The sequence below is a fragment of the Emys orbicularis genome, chromosome 18, assembly GCF_028017835.1.
Source record: "Emys orbicularis isolate rEmyOrb1 chromosome 18, rEmyOrb1.hap1, whole genome shotgun sequence".
NCBI classification, from domain to species: Eukaryota; Metazoa; Chordata; order Testudines; family Emydidae; genus Emys; species Emys orbicularis.
This window is the reverse complement of record NC_088700.1, coordinates 17,418,682-17,440,109: the sequence shown is the minus strand read 5'-3', so window position 1 is coordinate 17,440,109 and position 21,428 is coordinate 17,418,682.

Sequence of the window (21,428 nt, the reverse complement as noted above, 5' to 3'; positions counted from 1 at the left end):
TTCCTAAGTCTGACTCTGTATACCGAGGTGGCCAAACTTACTGCTGAAGCCCCCAGCACCAGCATATATGTCCCGCTGGGCTGAAGCCGCTAGAGCCCTCTCCCTGCTGGGCAGAAGCCCTTAGCCCCACCCCACCACACACCCCAGGGCAGAAGCCCTGAGCTCCCCACACCCAGACTGGTAGGCGGAGAATGGGAGGGCAGGACATGAGGTGCTCCACAAGCCACACTTTAATTTGTAAAAGAGCCACATGCTATATACTCTCGGGAGCTGTGATCAGGTGAGGTCTCCTAAGCTAGGAAGATTTGGGTCTCCTTGGTACTTGGACGTAGAGGATTCAGTGACAACCCAGGCACTTCAGGAAGAAGTAGATGGAGATAATTTCATAGGCAGCACTCTTCGTGCTCCATCAGGACTGAACCAGCGGCCCAGCAAGGTTGTGAGGGCAGATGTTGTGCTGGGATGAAATCTAAAACTGAGGCCATGGCTGCTTCTGATCATTAAAGAATCCATGGCACTTCTCACAAGAGTAGGTGAAGAATGCCTTTTAGATTCATAGAGTTTAAAGCCAGAAGGGACCATTGGCCAGAAGAGACCACCAGATCATCAAGACTGAGCTGCACATCAGAGGCCACTAAACCCTACCCAGTTACCCCTGTATTGAGCCCAATAACCTGGATTAGACTGTATCACAGCCCTCAGGAGACTAAATTGTTCTGTGCTATAGGCACAGAATAGGAAGGACCAAGGTGCAGCAGTGCCCAAGGCCCATGCAGTAGCTGAAATTGCTTTGTGAGATAAGCCCAGATGATGCTCGCAAGCTGTGGCCAAATCCTAATTTCAGCAGTTATATTTTGTGAACCTAAATGCTTGCTACAGCTTCAACTGGATAAGGCATTCTTCACTTCTTGCCTTAAACGGGTGTGTAGTGTTAAACAGCTGCTGTGTTTCACTCCAGAGGTGGCTGCATTTCAGTGCTATATCTGCCAGTTCGTGTGTGCGCATGCATGGACATGTGGAGGTGTAGAACAGCAAATATTGATTGCATCGGAGGGCAATAGCAGACAGTCAGATATTGACTCAAATAAAAGAAACAGTTCCTGAGATGCTGTGTATTGTCTGATGCTAAAGGATGAAGAAATAAACACAGCTGAGGAAGGTATTTGTTTTTCTCCTCCTGGGAAGATACATTTTATTCCCACTGCCCTTGGAGTCAGTGCCCAGCACAATGGGAGCCTGGTCCACATTGAGTACTCTGTCATACAACTAGTAAATAATAGTAATCGACATTCATTTTATTACTCCCTAGGATCTGTACAGAGAAGGCAGAGGCCTGGTGCCGGTGGATACTTAGTGGGGAAATGGCAGCCCTCACGAGGGTACACGCAGACTTCAAGGGGCGATAACCTTAAAAACACAATGTGGTTTATGATTTCCTCTACTGCATGGTCTGTTTTTCTCTGGCAGCCATCAGGGAGAGAGAGTACAATTCATTTCCAAGCCATGTGATCTGCATTTTATTACTTCATTATTAGCAACTGAAGTTTAAGGCTGGGACTGTCAAAGGGGACTAAGGGAGGGAGGCCCCCAAATCCCAGTGGAATTTAATAGACAGTGGGCACCTAACTCCCTTAGGCTCCGAACCTTAATAATACAGCTATAGGGCCTAATTCAACTCACCTTCCTCAGGTGTGGCCCAAATCCTGGTGATTTTACTTAGGCAAATCATCCCTTGAAATCAATAAGCTCTCCGCTCTAAGCAGGATTTGGCCACTGGTCTCCAAAGTGCTTTGGGACCCTTCGGTGTGCAAAGCTGTATATGCTGCAGAAGTTGTTGTTGTTTTTCCCCCACTTGATGCTGTTCACAGAGACACAGAGTAGAGTTTAAGGCCAGAAGCAACCACCACATCATCTAGTCTGACCAAAGGCCACTAAACACCACCCAGCTACCCCCAGGCTGGGCCCAATAACCAGAATTAGACCAAAGTATTCCAGCCTTCAGGAAACTGGATTATTGCGTGCCGCAGGCAGAGAACAGAAGGAACTAAGGTGCACCAATGACTGGGGCCCCTGCAATGGCAGGGGGTTGATTTAGTGAGATGTACCCAGATGATCCTAGCAAATCACCCTCCATTGCTGAAGGAGGTTTTCAGTAAGGGCTGCAGAGCAGACGGTGCATGCCCATTTTGTCAGGAATGCTGGCATGAGGCCTGGCAGAAAGACACCTCCTCTGACTCATCAGCTGAAAGCATTGAGATGTATATATTTAAAGCAAAGCCCTGTTTAAAAATTAATGAACTGCAAAGGGAGAGAGAAGAAACTGTCTCTCTGTAATGCAGAAAGAGGCCCCAATGACCACAGCCCTGGTCCCTCTCCAGATGATGTCATCATCAGTCTAAATAATAAATTTTTAACGACGTGGAAAAAAAAAAAGAGGGGGACTCTATTTCAATGAGGAGTAAAAGTAGCTGGTGGCAGCAGAATCCTGAGGAAAAATGTATGGTTGGGTGAGTTTTTTTGCTCTGTGTAATTAGATTATCCCAAGTGTAGGAGTGTACTGCAAAAACCACAGGGAACTGCCAGCATTTGACTGCTGTGCGTCTCCCCATGCCACACACCCGTCCAGAGTGGAAAATGGGGGTGGAGGGGCTCAGAATACATAGGGAAGTGCGGCTTTCCAAAACCATGCCTGCCAATAATAAGCAGTGGAGGCTAGAGAGGAAGATATGGACTCTCCGTAGCCTGAGGACGAGGGGCTATTTTACCCTCTCATAAATAACAGTGCACAAGAAATATATTTAAAATAATTGATTTTGGCTGACGAAAGCATACTGCATATTATCGTTCGCATAGTCACAGTGGCTGCTTTAATGCAGGTTGGGTCGTGAGCAGCCTCTTTTCTTTTGAGATTCAGTCTTCCTATTTTGTTGTCATCCTTCATGAACGTGCTATCACTTACTACAAACACATAACAGGGTGAATAGGGCAAAGCCAGATGGAGATGGGCAAGACTCGACAGGTTTGGTTCATGAGGATTTTTGCATTCAACATGGTCTGATTGGTTTTGATTCACCCCAACTGCCCATTTTGGTTGTAGTCTGTGTAGTCTGTCCTTTTCCAGAGGGTACAGTTTACTTGGTTCCCAGGCCTTGGGTTTTGCTCTGAGTTTCAGGTTAGAATCAGCACAAAAAATCCAAAGGGAAACTGAATGGATACCACAGCGTGTCACCTGGTTTCAAAATGGCCGCAGAGTGGGTCTAGGATCACATGCATCGTTATTATTGTTAGTGGTTAGTTGAAACCTTGTCAGAGATTGGAGCTTCATTGTTCTAGGCATTGTATATGCACATACGAGAAAACCTTTCTCCCAGAGAGCTTATGAACTGAAGAGACAAGACTATCATTACTCCCATCTTGCAGACAGGGCATAGAGAGACAGAGCAATTACAAGTTTTACCCAGGGTCAAGCAGGACATTGATGGCAAAGCTGGAAACAACCTAAGTTTCCTGCATAGCAGTTCGGTGCTTTGCCCACAAGACCATCCTATCGCCACCCAAAAGCTTTATGAACATCAGCTAACTTTCCAGTGGATAAAGAACAGCTAACATTCCAGTGGATGTGGACTGAACTTCAAGTTTTAACCAAACCCTTAACCCAGGTGTGATTCATGAGGTTTTGGGTTTTGTAATGGGAGATTTCCATGGGTCTAGTACCAGATTCTGTACCTGGCTCCCAAATGATAAGGTGCAGATCTAGGTTGTATCCTGTAGTGGACTGATCCTGTTACACTTGACAGTGAGCCAGGTTTAATGTAGAGTACAATACCTCTCCACCTGTCAGTGCCCTAATGAGAGGGAGGATTGGTTTTATGTTTAAGGTTGTGGACTGGGATGCTAGAGACCTTCATTAAAGTCCCTACTCTGCGACAGATATCCTGTGTGACCATTGACAAGTCACTTAGGCTCAGAGTCTCAAAGATATTTAGGCTCCTAACTTCCATTGACATCAATAGGATGTCAAATACCTTTGAGGATCTGGGCCTTAGTGGGATCAAAGGAATTACCTATCTCACAGGGGTGCTGTTAGAATAAATACGTTCATATCTCTGAGGCACTCAGATTCTACACTGATGGGGAACATATAAAGTACCTGAGACCAGGGGTTCTCAACCTTTTTTCTTTCTGAGCTCCTCCACGCCCCAACATGCTATAAAAACTCCATGGCCCACCTATGCCACCACAACTGTTTTTCTCCATATAAAAGCTAGGGCTAGTGCTAAGAGGTGGGAAGCAGGGCCATTGCCCAGGGCTCCATGCCACAAGGGACACCACGAAGCTAAGTTGCTCAGGCTTCGGCTTCAGCCCTGGGTGCTGGAGCTCAGGGCCCCGGGGTGCAGTCCTGCGCAGCCCGGCTTCAGCTTTTAACTCAGCAAATGAGCTTCAGTAATTGTATGCCTTCCAAAATATGATGGCAGTGAAGCACTTGTGGGAACCATAAAGTCACCATAAATTCCCAGCTGAATATGGATCACTACCCAATTCCAAAGCCACAAGCTTTATTGTGCCGCTGACAGAAGAGGTGAAGTTCCCAGAACTAGATGTGTCTCAAGCCTGCCAGCAGGTGGCACTAGCATCAGAGTTCGAAATATTGTGGCTCACGGCCTCGAAGTATTTTGGTGACTAACTCCCACTGACTTTAAAGGTAGTTTGGTGCCCAGGTACCTTTTGAGGATCTGGGCCTTCATCACTAAGAACTAGATTTGAGCCTGAGCTGGAACCCCAGCTGCAAACAACCTTGACCTCTAAGGGTGTTTCAAATCCAGAATTGAACACAAGTCTGAGTTATGCGGCATGAACCTATCTCGGCTCTGAACATACATAAAAGACTATTCGGGGAGTGAAAGGTTAAACCACAACTCAGTACATGTTGGAGAGGAAGGATGGTCTTGTGGTTAAGGCACTAGGTCTGGGACTGGAAAAAGGGAGATTCTATATTTGGCTCGGTCACTGACTTCCTGTGTGACCTTGGGCAAGCCACATAATCGCTCTGTGCCTCAGTTTCCCTTTTGTAGTGTGGAGATACTCATCCGCGTTCCATGTATTCTGTGGCACAAACCCTAAACTCTACAGCAAGATGACTTCAGTCTCTCTCCGGGAAATGCCCTTCATTCCCATCTTCCCCACAAACACGCGTCGCTTTGGCTCATGGATGAAGGTGCGCGTTGACATACACTTCAGCAATGTAATTATCGACGGAGGAGTTTTCCTCCGGGCTCTCCAGCTGACTCAGCTCCCCAGGCCCTGGTTCCCACAATGTTGTCTGACAGGCATTGGTCAGGGTCTGTTTTCCCCATGTGCGCCAGGGAAGGAGGGAGTTTGGAGACAGCTTCAGCTGTTCATCTCCTAAACTCCTCATGCTTCTGGCTCCCCCTGCTGCCGGGTTCATGGCACAGTGCATGGTGCAGTTAATTCCTCTGTGAGGGGGGGAAATCGGGAGAGAAAGAGGCAGCTGCAGGTATATCTCAGCAGGGCAGGGAGACAAAACCTAAATATGGATCCACCTGGCTGCCGCAAAATGGAGAGCTCTGCTGCTGCAGAATCACACATGACCTGATGCCCCGGGTGAGATGAATGGGACAGCTCAGGACTATTGTTTTAAGCTGTCTGCAGGCTCAGGCAGATGTGACTGCATCAATTTACTACATTTTCAAGGTTGTCTTTGCAACCACAGGCACTAGACACTTTTTTTTTTCTTTCTCAATGAAAGCTGAGAGTCTGGAAGCACAATTCTGCAGCAAAGGGGAAAGGCCGTGGCAAATTCCACAGGGCCCGGAAGATAATATTTCATTTCTTCCACCTGTTGTGTGGCGTAAGGCCCATATCCTCAAAGATATTTAGGTGCCTCGCTATCTTTGAGGATCTGGGCCTAAGCTTTTTGGAGCAAAGACTATCTCTTACTATATGGTTGTAGAGCATCAAGCACAATGGGGTCCTAATCTCAGTTGGGGCCAATAGGTCTTGCTGTAATATAAACAATAGTCATGGTATAATAGTCCAAGTTCAACAGAGTTAAATAGTGGTATTTGTTATTTGGAAGACATAGTGGGAGAGATGGAGAGGAACATTTAAGAAACCTTGAAAATCTTGAAGGAAAAATAATGCCAAAAATATGGATTTAGGCTTAATAAGGAAGCATTTCTTCCACAATCAGATGGATGTAGGAGAGGATAGTCCCATTTTAACTGAGAAGACATGAGCTGAGATCATTTTTGGCAACATGACACTATTATGGCAGAATCTTTCTGACTTTATTCAGTGTCTGCATTGTTACGAGCAGACGTGAAATGTGTGTGGACAGAAGAAGGAACCGAGGCTTTCAAGGAAACAAAAGGAAAATGGAATGGGTCCAGTCTGTATTGTTTGTGCATTGTATTCTTCCCCTGTGTCCCCTCCGAGGTACCACCTGGGACTCGCCTGTTAGCAGGGATGAGAGTTACTATATTGCACATGTAGAAAGAAGGAAAAAGAAAACCTACAGGGCTTGGTTCTCCACTGCCTCAAATTGTCACCTAGCTCTGTTCAAAGCAAGTGTAAAAATGCTACATCTGAGTTTTTCACTTGATGCTGGTGATAGTGCGTTGCACTCCATTCACACAGGTGTAAATGACACAAGAGGCCAGATCCCGGAGTCCAGCCTTTCTTCTACACTTCTCAGCTCATGAGGGATGTGTGCAAAGGTGGCTTTTTGCCACTGAGCCAAGTAGGTCCAGAGCAGAAGGCTGATCTATGTTGTGACATCTCCGTAAACTGCCATCTGGCAGCCAAGCATCCCTAGGACGTAGATACCTGGCCGTTCCCTTTCCCCCCAACCAGAAACCCTGCACCTGGGGGATGACAGAATGGCCCAGGAGCCCCTACTACTCTAGCTCCGTGCCATCTGCAGATTCTGCTATGCCCAAGAAATTCTCTTCTGTCCCTTTAAACTTCTTAACACCATTGGTGCATTTCTCAGCAGTCTTGGTGGAGTTGTGGTTCCTGCCCCAGGTGCAAGGCAATGGAGATTCACTCTCCAGTGGCTATTATTAGTGTAGTTAAATTCACAAGTACTTGTTCACAGGAAAAATTTCCCTTGACCAAAGGTCACAAACATCCAATAACAGTCATTGGCCTGATTCTGCTCTCTACCAATCCAATCGTACATTGACTTCCTTGGAGTTATCCCTCACCCTGATTCCCAGGTCAGTTAGGGTCACTTTGCACAAGTACCTCCAGTGCAGAGTGGCCCTAACGTTGGTGAATCCAGCTCCCACTGTATCCTCTTCTTGGAAGGGGGACCCTTAGATGGTGGAGAGCTACAGTAGCTTCCTTCCCCTGTTACCCAGTGGTGGCGGCATGGCCAGGATATGCTCCCTCTGCCCCAGCATTGATTCCTGGTTGCTAGAAAACACCTGGGTGCTGTTAGAAGCTGGGAAACATCAGAACACTAATAATCTATGCCAGGGAGCTATCCAGTGACAGGCCTCAGGACCCCTCCTAATCTTGATCCGAGCATGGACAGACCAGAGCAGAATCAGGTTCGGGGTCTAAAGGCTGGGAGTCCAACCAGAGCAGCAGCAGGGATGAAGACAGGCCTTAACCGTAGCTGTATGCCAGCGAGAGTGTCACAGCATCATTCACTGTGGAAATGGACATATTCGCGAATGTCCTGGACAACACCCTTTACAAAACACTCGTGCCCAAAGTGGAGTTGTCACAGTACCTGTGGGTAGGAATATCTCTGCCCATGGATCCAGAACAGCTCTCCCAACAGCGGGGAAAGCTGAAAACTATTATTACTGTAAATTCAAAGGGGAAACATACTTGGCGATCCTTTACATTATAGCTGGCTCAGGAGGATGTCTGCTTAGCTGTTCCACTGCCAAGATGTTGGATTGGATTTAGATAGTACACATTGCAATGGAACCACAGCACATACTGAGATCTTAAAAGAAAAAAAGTTGATTTGTGTTTCAAAGGGATAGTTACAGGAATCCTGATCAATATGCTTGTCCAGAACTCTGCTTTCTTATTTCAAGGCCTGGGCTGAATAGAAGATTACTGCGTTGTACGTGCATATGGAGGAACCGGTACCTGCAGTTGCTCAACCTCCTGGATGAATTCTTTTCTATTCTTGAAAGCAAGTTGTGAAAGAGCTGGAAAACGTGGAGGAACAGATTGTCATCAAATTGGTATCTTGAATCAGATTTTCTAGAGCCCTTTTGAAAATGCAGTCCCTAAGTGTTGCCCTAGGAACTGCTAGGACCAGAACACTTTTGAAAAGGTGGCCCTTATTTAGGTGGAGATGAGCAGAGCTGATTGAATACAAAATGTTTCCAGCCAAAATATGGGATTTAATTGAAATCAAAAAATTTTGGAAGGAGAAAAAATGTCAATTTTTGACAAAATGCTTTGATTTTTTTAAATAGGACAATTATAAACAAAACATTTCATTTAGGCATTTCCCGAGCAACATTTTTGGGAACTTTTTTGAAATTTTCAGTATGTGTGTTTCATCCCATTCTGGGGCAAAAACCAATGTTGAAATATCAGGCTTTCCTAGGGGACAGAAATTCTATTTTCTGAACCTCTTTAGTGCTGAGTTCTTTTGAAAATCTGGCTCTGATTGTAGTTTGTTGAGCACTTGGAAAGTTGGTCTGGCTCTTGAGTCAGTTTTCAACAGGAGAAGGGCTAAATAAGAAGTTGGATGGACACGGGGCTTCTGAGTACACGGTGAGCGTGCCATATTTTTCTGACAATGAATAATTCTATTCATGCCTTGAATGGTGCTATTGCATTTTTGAAGTTTAGACTCAACAAAGTATATCAGCAGTCAAGGCTAGCTCCTCCTGAATCTCAGCCTATGACACACATTGGTCGTCAGTGATCTAAGAGGCTAACTTTTGGAATGCGTTCAGATGCATCACTGATTCAGGGTTCAATTTCTGGCATGCTTCAGCACGTTCCCGATGTCTCCAGCTCCGGTGACGACATCTTGCTATAAGGAAAATCTTGGCTGGCACATGATGTACCCTTAAAGCTCTTTCTGCAAATTAAGCTGGATGTGACATCATCTTGACTAACCCCCAGTGAGTCACTACAGCTTTGGGGTATGTCTGCACTGCAGCTGGAGGTGTGATTGCTGCTCGGGTAGGCAAACTTGTGCTAGCTTTAACCTAGCTAGCCCAGCTGAACGTAACAGTGAAGCCATGATGACATGGAGCCGGACACAGGCTAGCAATGTAAGTCATGTGCTCTGGGTTCCAGGCGGACTTGTACAGCCTGTGCTCCTTCATCTTCACTGCTGTTGACTGCAGTGTAGACATACCCTTTATGTTACCCCTTTGTAAGGTGAGGGCTTCTTTATTCATTTGCCCACCCTTTTCCCTTCCCTCTTTTTCTACCCCCAGTTTAAAGTATCTGCACTCCGCCAGTCCAGTGCAAGACATTTGATCCCGTGCATTATACATTGCCTAGATTACAACCATTTTGGTTAATTTATCATCTTGGAGCTTTTCTGCAGGCAGCACCCTCCTAAATTTTCTAAGGCCAAAATGAGGACTACATGAAAGGTTATCTATGCAGAAGATTTCCCATTGGGTGGCAGACCTTCTTTTAGTGTAAATGTCTCTCTGTCCTGGGACCCATGATTCTTCTGTTTCTGAGGAACATAATTTTCTGCAGTAAAATTGATCTGACACCCCACTTGTGTGGAAGGTAGGTGAATTTGGCTCTAAAATAGAGCCGTTCCTTGAACTGAAGGACATCGGAGAAGCATGGGGGGGGAGGGGAGATGAGAAATAGAGAATGCATATTAATAGGAGGCCAAGTAACAAGTCTGAGCTGAGTGGTATCAGGGGTGTGAACATAAATTGAAGAAAAAAGGAGAGAGAGCAGTGAAAGAACCCAAGAAGAACTTCCAGAGAAAGAAAAATGTCATGAAACAGCCACATAAAAGGCCGGCGCGGGGCCACTGGGAGACTTTCCATGGGAGCCGGGGCCCTAACCACTCTTTGTGCCTTTGAAAATCTTCCCTCTTGATTATCTCCCACTTCACCAATGGCAGGAGGCCTGAGATGCACCCTGTACTGTCTTTTAGTTAAATAGGAAAATTCTACCCTAGCTACAGAGATCACCGTAGGAAAATTGGGGGGGATGAACCAGGTGAAGGGCAGTCAAACTGGATCCATGGGCACTTAAAATGACAACGAATGCACAGAATACATATTTTGAGGTTCAGTTTGACTAAAAAGAGCACAACTCCCTCGCAGGGGTTTTAGACAGTAAGCTCTGTGGGGCTGGGGCAGTGTATTTCTGCTTTTGGACAGTGTCTAGCACAACAAGATCCTGATCTTGAAGGAGGCCTCTGGATGGTACTACAATAGAAATTATGATGATGATGCTCCTAAAGGAAAGGAGAAGAGGGGATTAGAGGAGTGTTGGGAATTTCACAGCCCTGGCCACAGAGAGTTTTAGAAAAAGAATCATCAGTAAGATTCAGAAAAGGGGCTACCCGGCCCTATTGCACCAAGTCAAGAGAGTGGGGATGTCCTGCGTCCCACTAGGATATGATCAGTGAGCTGACAGGAGGAGATAGCCTCTTGGTTCAGACTCCTGGTGCCAGAAGGGGAAGAGGAGGTTTCCAAAGAGAATTCAGAAATAAGAAGGGAGGGATGGCAGAAAGCCATCCATGAGGGAAACACAAAAACTGGGCAGCCAAGGGTGTTTGTGGGAAAGAGGATGATGTGGAATCAGGGGCCTCAAGGATTCAGATCCTGTTAAAAAAATATTTGGATGTGCCACCAACCCCAGAGTATTTGGGAGCCAGTCCATCACTTGTCCGGCTTGAGGTGTATTGGCAGTGCTGACCGGAAGATGCTTGCACAATACTTGTTGGTCCTAGCCAGCATTGTAAATCCCTCACTGTCACGAGCACCAAAGAAAACTGCACTCGCTGACTCTGCCTCTCAGACACTTGGCTGGGAAAAGATCTCTCAAGCCTTGAACTCCCCCTCCACCCACACTTGCAGTCCCAGAGTCACCAAAGAAAGGCAAAATATCCTGCCAAATGTTTGCTCAGTTCATTTTTAAAGCCTATTTTTAACCCTTGTTTTGATTCTTGATTTCCCCTCCCTGCGTCCCCTTAGCAGAGTCTTCATTTTGGGGATGGTCCGTCGGAGCCAGCTCTTTAGAAGACCTCATTGGGGGTTGCCAAGGAGGAGAGACTTAGTGAGTGCTCTCACCAACTGCTCCTCCCCCTTCGTTTCTGTACATTGAGGGTTTTTTACAGACTTTTGCTGGGCGTAGAACAGGGGTTGGATTTCAACCTCTCTCAAGGAGAGAGCCGTGGGCAAAAGCTCCCGTTCCATAGTAAACAAACCAGCATGTCCTTCCCCCACCCAGTCGTACAGGTTTCTGGGAATAATTAGAGGGCCCCATCCTGCTGGCTTCACTCATGGGACTGTCGCCGGTGACGTCATGGGCACGTTGCCGTGTGTGATCCCCGGCAGAATCTCATTTCTGAGTATGGCGCTCGACCCTCTAAACTCGCAGCCTTCGCTGCGATTGGATTTGCCAGTTGCCTCACCCTCAGAACCAACCTATAGGATCTCTACCTCGGGTCTATCCCTACCTCTAGCGGAAGGCATGAGAGCAAGAAGGGCTGGGCCCAGCTTCTTGCATCAGTGTTGCTCTAGAGTCAGCCCAAACGAGGTGTTCTTGCCCCACCACCGTCACCCCCCAGGGCTGAGAACTCTGCTTCGGAAGCGCTCCCAGCCCCTGCTGGCTCCAAGCAGCAAAGGATCATGTTCCGTCCCAAAGACATTTCCCCCACAGAGACTGGGGTGGTTGAAGTGCATAACTTTGATGTATAGTCAGCGGTTCTTGTAGGAAGTTTATAACACATTCATTTATCAAGACTTTCATTGTGTGCACGGCTGGAGAGGAATGAAAGCAACAGATTTATTCCTTTAGGAGGCCAGCTAATCCTATTTCAGCAGTTGGTGGGGGAGGCGGGGGGCTTTCGCCTTTAAGTTCAGCACAGCTCGCTATGCGGCGCATTCGGATGAGCTCCACCTAAGCACATCACATTCATTCCCTCGACAGGTCTGTTCTTCAGGCTTCTGAAGTGAACCCCGAAATTCACTGTGCTCGCTGGTGGGAATGGCTTTGAGGCCTGTCAGAGATTTCTGTCCTGTGCTTTAATTGCACAGAAAGGTGTAAGCCATGCTCTCTAGCCTCGCTGCATTCCACAACGTTAAATAATCCGCTAAATGATTGCAGGCCCCATGAGGGAGGGCACTGCTTTCTCGCTCTCTCTACACACATATCCTGCGATTTGCCTCAGAAGCTCCTACGTGCCCGGCGAACTTTGATGTACGGCTAGCCTGATCCAGCGAGGCGCTGAACGCCTTCTGTGAGCTGCCAAGAGCCCTCATTGCCTGTTGAAGTCAAAGGGAGCTCAGGTTGTCAGCACTGCAGTCAGCACCTTGCAGGATCTATGCCCTGCATGTAGGACCTGAAGTTAAAACAGTGATTGTGTCCAAACTTTGTGCCACTGTGGGATGCATTGGAAACTTGACAGAAGCCCAAAGTTTGGCCCTAGTTTGCATATGCATCATTTTAAATGCCTGAGACACGCATTCATACTCGCTGTGTGCATCTCCACAGATTAAGCAGGGAGAAAATTGCTTGTTATTGGCGTTCACCAGCAAATAAAGACCTGCAGTGTCTTCACCCTGTAGTTACAGGGGAGAGGGGCATCTTGGAATGGACACATTTTATGACTCTGTGGCAGTGGTCCCCAACCTTTTTAGTCTGGCGGGCACCAGACGATGAGCCACGGAAGACCATGGCAGCGGACAAGCATCCGCCGAAATGCCGCCGACAAGCAGCAACGTCAATAGGTGTCACTGCCAAAATGCCACCGACAAGCAGCGTCATCCAGAGGCATCGCCACCGAAAATCAGTGGTATTTCAGCGGCGACGCCTCTGGATGACGCTGCTTTTCGGCGGATGCTCGTCCGCCGGCCAGTACGCAGGCGCACTTAGATGCTCCGGCAGGCGTCATGGCACCCGCGGGCACCACGTTGGGGACCCCTGCTCCGTGATTTATATCTCGTCCTTAAAGTTTCCTTTGGGTAGCTCTGGGTTAAAAAAATGAATTGTGGAGAGAAAATCCTCTGAAACCGTTCTAGGCTACTCAGTTCTTTATTGTACAACTGGGGATTATCAAGGGAGCCTAAGAGATTTAGGCACCCAAATCCGCTTGAATTTCAGTGGAAGCTCTGCTCTTTTGAGAATCCCACTCACACTCTTTTTGTGTGTTATGTTGCAGTTTGTGTCAGGATGTCATTGTAAAGTTGTTACAAAAAGTTATCCTTTGCCATGTCCTGTATTACACTGGTGCCTCGTGGCATTAGCCAGTATTGGGGAGGGGGGGCTTATTGTGCTAGTCACTGTACAGACACACAGCACGAGACCATCCCTGCCATAAAGAATTTACTATTCAAGGGGGCAAGACAGCGAAAGGATGGGGAGAGAAATACAGGCCCAGAGAAGTGAAGTGATTTGCCCCAGGTCACACAGCAGGTCAGTGGAAAAGCTGGGACTAGAAGCCAGCTCTGCCGATCCCCAGCCCTGAGCATTATCTGCTACACCGGACTAGTTGGGTGACCTAGTGGGTAAACTAGTCAAGTGGGAGTTAGGAGACCTGGCTTCTATTCTTAGCTTGGCTGAAAACCTAGGGCAAGTCAGTTCACCTTCCTGTGCCTCAGTGATATCATCTGTTAAAAACCGGGATAATGATGCTGACCTTCTTTGGAAAGTGCTTTGAGACCTACTGATGAAAAGAGCTAGGAATTATTATTCTCTCTCAAAGCAAGGCTTTTGCTTGCTCTTACATTGCAGAGCTGCCACTTCTTTGATTCCACCCCTCCAAACTACGTAAATAACTTTGACATTGTTTAATAGGGAAATCTGGACTTTTCCCATATATCCTTCAAGTGTTTACTGTCTTTGATGTATGATCCCCTCACCTGTATATGCAGTGGTTATGGAATGTTTCTTTTCATCGGTTTATCCTATATCCTATACTATATCACTATAGTATCTGAGCATAGTCTCTCTCTTGGAATATTTGCTCCAGAGTTGTTATCTGTATCTGGGGTAGAAGAGTTTCTTTTTAAGGATGACATTCCTAGGTACAAGAAGCCTGGGAAGGAAGACAGAATTATAAGGCCATTTCTGAGCCTTGATCTGCAATACAGGAATCTCATCGTTTTGCGGTGAGTAACACTATTCAGTCTCCTCTTTTGCCTGGGCTATATATATATATATATATATATATATATATATATATATATATATATATATATTCATTGCATGTGATACTCTGCTTTAGCATGCAGTCTCTGAAGGTTCTAGGAAGAAGCTGAGTGTTTTGCATAATTGTCTTTACATTCTTCAATTTCATGTATCTTCAAATGTTCTTAAACTTAACAGAGACAAAAACTGAGCTGCTATTGATTGGCTCCCCTGTTGCAGAGGTCTCAGGTTTTCCGGCAGTGGGATTTCTTTTTATCCTTCAAATAATGTTTGTGACCTCAGAATCATTGTGGCTTCTAAGCTTTCTTTGAACCCATATTATCATGTAATTAAGGTGTCTTCCAACCACCTCAGGAATCAAGCCAGACAGAGATCTCCCCTTTCTAGGCTGGTTTCAGAGATCTCAGTCTATCCTTCATTTTAAACTCAATTCCTAACCTGACTACTACAGTTACTTGCAGATTTTGCAGCTTGTCCTCTTCAGTGTCTGCAGTTGATACAGAATTCAGCAGGTCAACTACAGGATTTACTCAGGTCTGAACCTTGCATTGTATTAACTCCATCTCCCAGTTCTCTAGTCCCGTTGTTATTATTATTTAGTATTATGGTCCCACTCAGAGGCTCCAGTCCTCATTGTGCAAAGATGTATGAAAATACAGTCCCTGCTGAGTTTCACTGGCTCCCAGCAAAGCAATGGGGATTATTTTAGCTCTTTGTTGTTTAGAACGTATGCCTTGATGGAATGATGAATGTAATAATAATCATGGGATTTACCTTTCAAGAACATTATTGGTTCTTGCACTGGATGTTATATTACTTTTGAAGAGTGCCTAGGGTGCTTGAATGTAAAAGTACCTTGGAAATGTACATTTGATTGGTTGACGGATAAAGTAGAGCTATAAGCCAACTAAAGAAATGACACTGTCAGTCAATCAATCAATCACTGTATCCATACAGTAACTTTCACAGCTGCAATTTCAAAGCCCTTTACAACAGTCAGTATTCAAAACAATTCAGCCTAGACAATACAGTTCCAAACACAGTCAAACACTTTTGGGAAAGAAAAGGGGTTTTTTTTTAATTATTTTGGGGGGTTAGGGGAAAAATACCCAATTATGCTGATGATAAGAAGAGACAGAGCAATTCATGGCTGAGGAGAATAATTGCAAAAAACCTATTGGCCAAAATTTTGCATCCAAGACTTTCAGCATTAACTAATATCATGTCCTAATTCTTGTTGGTCCAAAAGCCAATTTCCAAATCAATTCTGACTGAAAGTGGGGAGAGACCCTATAGATATTTCAGGATTGGTGAAAAACGTTTGTGACAATGGATGTCAAAGATCTTTCATCCTGCCACATTCTGGACCAAGTTCAATTCCTTGTAATAAAAATTTCTGGCCAAGTGGCGCATTGAGTGTGAGTATGAGCCAATCTTTATGTGAGAAAACCACGCCAACCTGGTTCCAAATCAGTAAGTGTTCAACAGGATTTAATCCTCCATATATTTTTATTATTATATAAACAGCTATTATATTGGTTTTAAATACGTTTATCAAAAGGGTGGTAGAAATCCAAGGTAACTTCCAAATTTCCCGCTGACACAGGAATGAGTTAGCTAAGACACTTCTGAAGTGAACTAATGCAATTGGGATTTTGTTTATATGGATTTTCCCTGCCAAAAGACCAATACTCAGATTTAACTTTTAACTAGTCCACACTAGAATTAGGCAAACCTTTTCCATGAACATTTGTTCAAATAAAAAGTTTGATTTGCTTCAAATCAATATGCGGACTGGAATCATAAGCTGCTTGCTTTCAAAGGTGCTGAGCCCCTTAGCTCCCAATGAAGTCAATGCCACTTATTTAGGTGCCAAAGAAGGGACTGGGGTGAACATTTTTGTAAGAGGAAAGATTTTCAAAAGAGCTCAACACATTAGGTCCTGAACACGTCTGAAAATCCAGTCCATATTTCAGGGCTGCCCAGACGGGGGGGGCAAGTGGGGCAATTTGCCCCAGGCCCCGCAGGGGCCCCCACGAGAATATAGTATTCTATAGTATTGCAACTTTTTTTTTATGGAAGGGGCCCCTGAAATTGCTTTGCCGCAGGCCCCCTGAATCCTCTGGGCGGCCCTGCCATATTTAGATGCCCAAATAGAAGCTGAGCTCTTTCAGAAATCTGGTGTCACATCTGTTCCTGTACTTGAGCAAACAGGAAACTTTCAGGGGATACTATGGATTCAAAAAAGAACTAGATAAGTTCATGGAGGATAGGTCCATCAATGGCTATTCGCCAGGATGGGCAGGGATGGTGTCCCTAGCCTCTGTTTGCCAGAAGCTGGGAATGGGCGTCCAGGGATGGATCACTTGATGATTACCTGTTCTGTTCATTACCTCTGGTGCCCCTGACAATGGCCACTGTCGGAAGACAGGATACTGGGCTAGATGGCCGTTCTTATCTGATTCTGCTCTTAATTACTGTTTTTTATACTGGTGCAATTCCACTGACTGTAAACCTCAGGGCTACTGTAGAATCTTCTTGGGAGTCATGACAGGGAGGCTGGTCCAGTTGTAGGGGTCTACCATTTGGGAGAAGGGGGTTCAATGCCTGGCTCCGTCACATATTGTCTGGGTGACTTTGGGCAAGTTATTTAGGCCAAGATTTTCAGAAAGTGACTAGTGATATGGGGGGGGGGGCTTATTTTGGGATGTGGCTCAACTTGAGATACTTTAAAGGGGCCTGATTTTCAGAGGGTGGGTGCCCAGCACTTTCTGAAAATTGGGCCCATATGAAGTGATTTGTTGTAGGCACTGAAAACTGAGGCAGCCAAACTCACTAGTCACTTTTGAAAATCCTGACCTTAGTTTATGGGCCTTAGTTCCCTGTCTGTTTAAAAAAAAAAAAAGGATGTGATGGGGGAGGGAGAATAACATGTCCCTACCTGCCAGGGGTATTGTGAAGGTGAATACATTAAAGATTGTTAGGTACATTATATAGCATCCTGAAGGATCCTTAAGATGTAATAAAAATATTACTAACTATATAGGGATTATTTTGCCCGACAGCAAAATGCAGCCACCTCTATGGTTGAAAAGTGAAAGAATATCAGTGCTACACAGGATTATTTTAATCCTGAGCCTTTCATCTAGCCAGTGAAAATCCACTACTGAAAGCTTTTTAATCTCTGTCCCCTTACATAGTGGTATAATGCAATCTCTCCCAGGGCAGCAGAGGCACTAGGTCAGCCCTGCCATACAGACTAACTCACAGATATTTCAGAGGATAATTGACAGGAGAGCACCATTTCTGTCCAGCCTAATTCTACCACCTGGCACCTATAATAACATAGCATCTACGACCAACTGTCTAGTGCCCTGTAAAATAATCAGAAGGAGAATACGGTTATTTAATAGCAATAAAATTGTAATAAGCTTCTCTAAATACAATAACAAAAATTAAATTAATCCAATATTAAAACACTATCTATGTTTAAGGAAAAAGCCGTAAAAAGGAGATCCTTTAGCACGTTAGTATAGCATCAAGTTTAACAGCTGAATTAAATAAGGAGTTGACTTTAAATAACTATAACAATCTCACTTGCTCTAATGAAGCACAAGTCCAGATCTACTTTCTGTACTATAAATCCTCCCTAAATCCCAGTTTTGACATTGCCTGCTTCTGAACTCTGACATTACCACAGAGATATTCATCCTGTAGAGTAAAACTTAAGACCAGATGCTCAGCTAGGACCTTATCCTTGATAGCGGGTAAAATTTTCAAAAGCACCTGACTTATTAGGAGCCTAAGTCCCATAGAAATCAATAGAACTTGGGGTCCTGAGGCTAAAAACACTCTTTTTTCCTAGTGTAATTATGGCTTAACTGACTCACGCACTTTTGAAAATGGGACGTAGGCTTTTAAGTGACTTAGACAGTTTGGAAATTCATATCCACTATTTCTCTAGCTGTCTATGAAGTAGTGACTGTGATGCTTTCTCGGGTCACACAGGACTGTGGGTGACCTTGTTACCCCTCTGTCTTAGCAAAAAAGAGACTTGCTGTAGCTTAACTAGGTGACAGCTCCTTGTCAGCCTGGGTCTGTTAGTCAGCCAAACAATCTTATCCAAAGCTCTGCCAGTCTTTACTTTGCCTTGCAGTTAATGTTTGATGCACCGTAGACCCCAAACCCACTGATAGGGATTTCCACTGCAGTGTCCAGCCTCTGGTACTGGACACTCACAGAAATTACCAAGTCTGCTTTCTCTAACGAGGCGGTATACACACCAGCCTGCTAGCTCAGCTGAGGAGTCACACTTTAATATTACAGCACTGAGAAGAATTCACATTAAAATCAAGAATAAGTTTATTAACAAAGAACAGAGATTTAAATGATACTAAGGAAAGATAATAGAAACAGGAAATGGTTACAGATAAAATAAAAGGATAACGTGTGCTAGTGACTAAAGCTTAACTTAACAAGCTACAATCCTTTGACTAAAACTGTTTCTCACCCTCAGAGTCCTAAACCACGATCCAGATTTTTCATGAATCATTCCCCTCTACCAGGAATGTTCCTCAGTGAAATGGATAACAAAATGTCTTTTTGTTTCACCTTATATTTCCCCAAAACTCATTGATTTGTCCCCAGAGACAAAATAATTCCCGGTAGCATTGGCCTCTCATGCTGATTTCACATCCCTCTGTCAACCTGGCTTTTCATGTTGACTTACATGCAAGTGGGGCTTCCTTTGTGTTGATTTCACAATCCTTAATTTACACAAGTGGCAGGGAAATAATTACCTTCCCTCTTGTCTGGGAGCAAACCTGTTTCTCCCTTTGTTTGGTTACAGATTTTAAAGCATAATATCAGTAAGTATCCATAATTCTCACATAGTGTTAGTACATATGTTTCACAATGATATTAACGACTAGTGTGTTACATGCTTTCATTTGATACCTTACAAGACACTCATTATAGATCAAGGAGCAGTGAGTTTGTCAGGCCTGATTGGAGTTGCTGACACAGAGTACACCTCTACCCTGATATAACGCTGTCCTCGGGAGCCAAAAAATCTTACCGCGTTATAGGTGAAACCGCATTATATCGAACTTACTTTGATCCGCCGGAGTGCGCAGCCCCGCCCGCCCGGAGCACTGCTTTACCGCGTTATATCCAAATTCGTGTTATATCGGGTCGCGTTATATCAGGGTAGAGGTGTACGAAACTATCAACAGGCCTCTGTGTCACAGTGATATCAGAAGAGCATAGTTGCTAGAAATGGAAAAGACACCATAGACTATTGGATTCATTTCCCTTTGCAAAGTCAGGATATAGTCTCCCGTCACTTCACAATAGAAAATGGTATCAAACTCATACTACGCTTGGGGTAAAATTTTCAAAAGCGCCTAAGTGACTCAGAGTCTAAATGCTTGTCTACATGATGAGTTACTGTATGGCAAGCCAAAGTGTGAATCTACAGTGCACCAACTTGCCGCGCAGTAACATCACACATAGATTCTGCTACAGTGCACTGAAAGTCCCTGAGTGCAGCTTAAGCAGCGTCCACACGGGACATTACTGTGTGGAAAGGTGATGTGCTGTAGATTCAGACCCTGGCTTCCTGCTCAGTAACTTGCCATGAACACAAGCCCTAAGTCCAATTTTCAAAAGTGACTTATGTACTTAGGAGTACATTCCAATTGAAAATTGGAATTAGACTTCTAAGTCACTTAGGCTTTTTTGAAAATATTACCCTTCTTCTCTGAAGAAAATGTGAGAGGCAGTATTGTCTAGTGGACAGAGCACTGGGTTGGCATGTAGGATACCTGGGGTTTATTTCCAGCTCAGCCACTGACTTGCTCTTCAACTTTGGGCAAATCATTTCACTTCTCTGTGCCTCCGTTTATCATCTTGTCCTTTGTCTTGTTTATTTGAATTGCAAATTCTTCAGGACAGGGTCTGTATGTTACTACGTGTGTGTACAAAGGGGCCCTGATCTTAGATTACCATACTACAAATCATGAACAGTAATAACTGTAGTTACAGGAGAGATTTTTACTTTCCTATCAGGATGATGTGCTTTAAGTTTTTATTTCTTTTAGCTTGTTAATAGGCAACCACCCCGCTAGTACAAACATTGCTGGTGAATTGCAGATTGATAGGTGAGATCCTCAGCTGGCATAAATTAGTGTGGGTGGGGCCATGTCTACACTACCCGCCGGATCGGCGGGTAGTAATCGATCTATCGGGGATCGATTTATCGCGTCTCGTCTAGACGCGATAAATCGATCCCCAAATTGACGCCCGTACTCCACCTCGGCAGGAGGAGTAAGCAGAGACAACGGGGGAGTTGCGGTGGTCAACTTGCCACCGTGAGGACGGCCAGGTATCTCGAACTAAGATACTTGGACTTCAGCTACGCGAATAGCGTATCTTAGATCGATCCCCCTCCCCAGTGTAGACCAGCCCGTAGTCTCTTTAGGGGCAGTAGTGCCATGCCAATTTACACCAGCTGAGGATCTCATGGAATGGTTTTATAAAAGAACCATGAGGAGAGGCCTCCGTAGACATAACAAAGACAAGCACATGTCCCCATCTTCAGTCAATGAGTCTTTTGCAGAAAACTTTATAATATTAAGCTCTCCTGAACATCATTGATTTTCAACCCATGGTCCTACAGACTTTTCCCTCTTTGTGAAATCGTTGCTGCAAAAGGGATTTTGCAGTATTAGGATGAACTCCAGTCATCATTGGGAAGTCTTTGTAAATAATGGTGTTCAAGGTCTACACCATCTCTTGATCCCTGTGTTTCTATAATAATGAGAGGTGTCTTTTCCATGGATAGCCACTGATTGGGAAATTTAGGGTGACCATGCTGCAGAGCACATAACTTCAGTTCCATTGACTTGGTGTTGTCTTATGACATCCCACCTTATTTAGGTTCAGGACAAAGAATGTCCTGGTTTAAATCTACACTACCAAGTAGTCTAGCAATGATGGCCCACAGTCAGCATTAGACATGCCTGTCTTCATTCTCCTCTGTATGAGCGATTTTTTTAAAACTATTC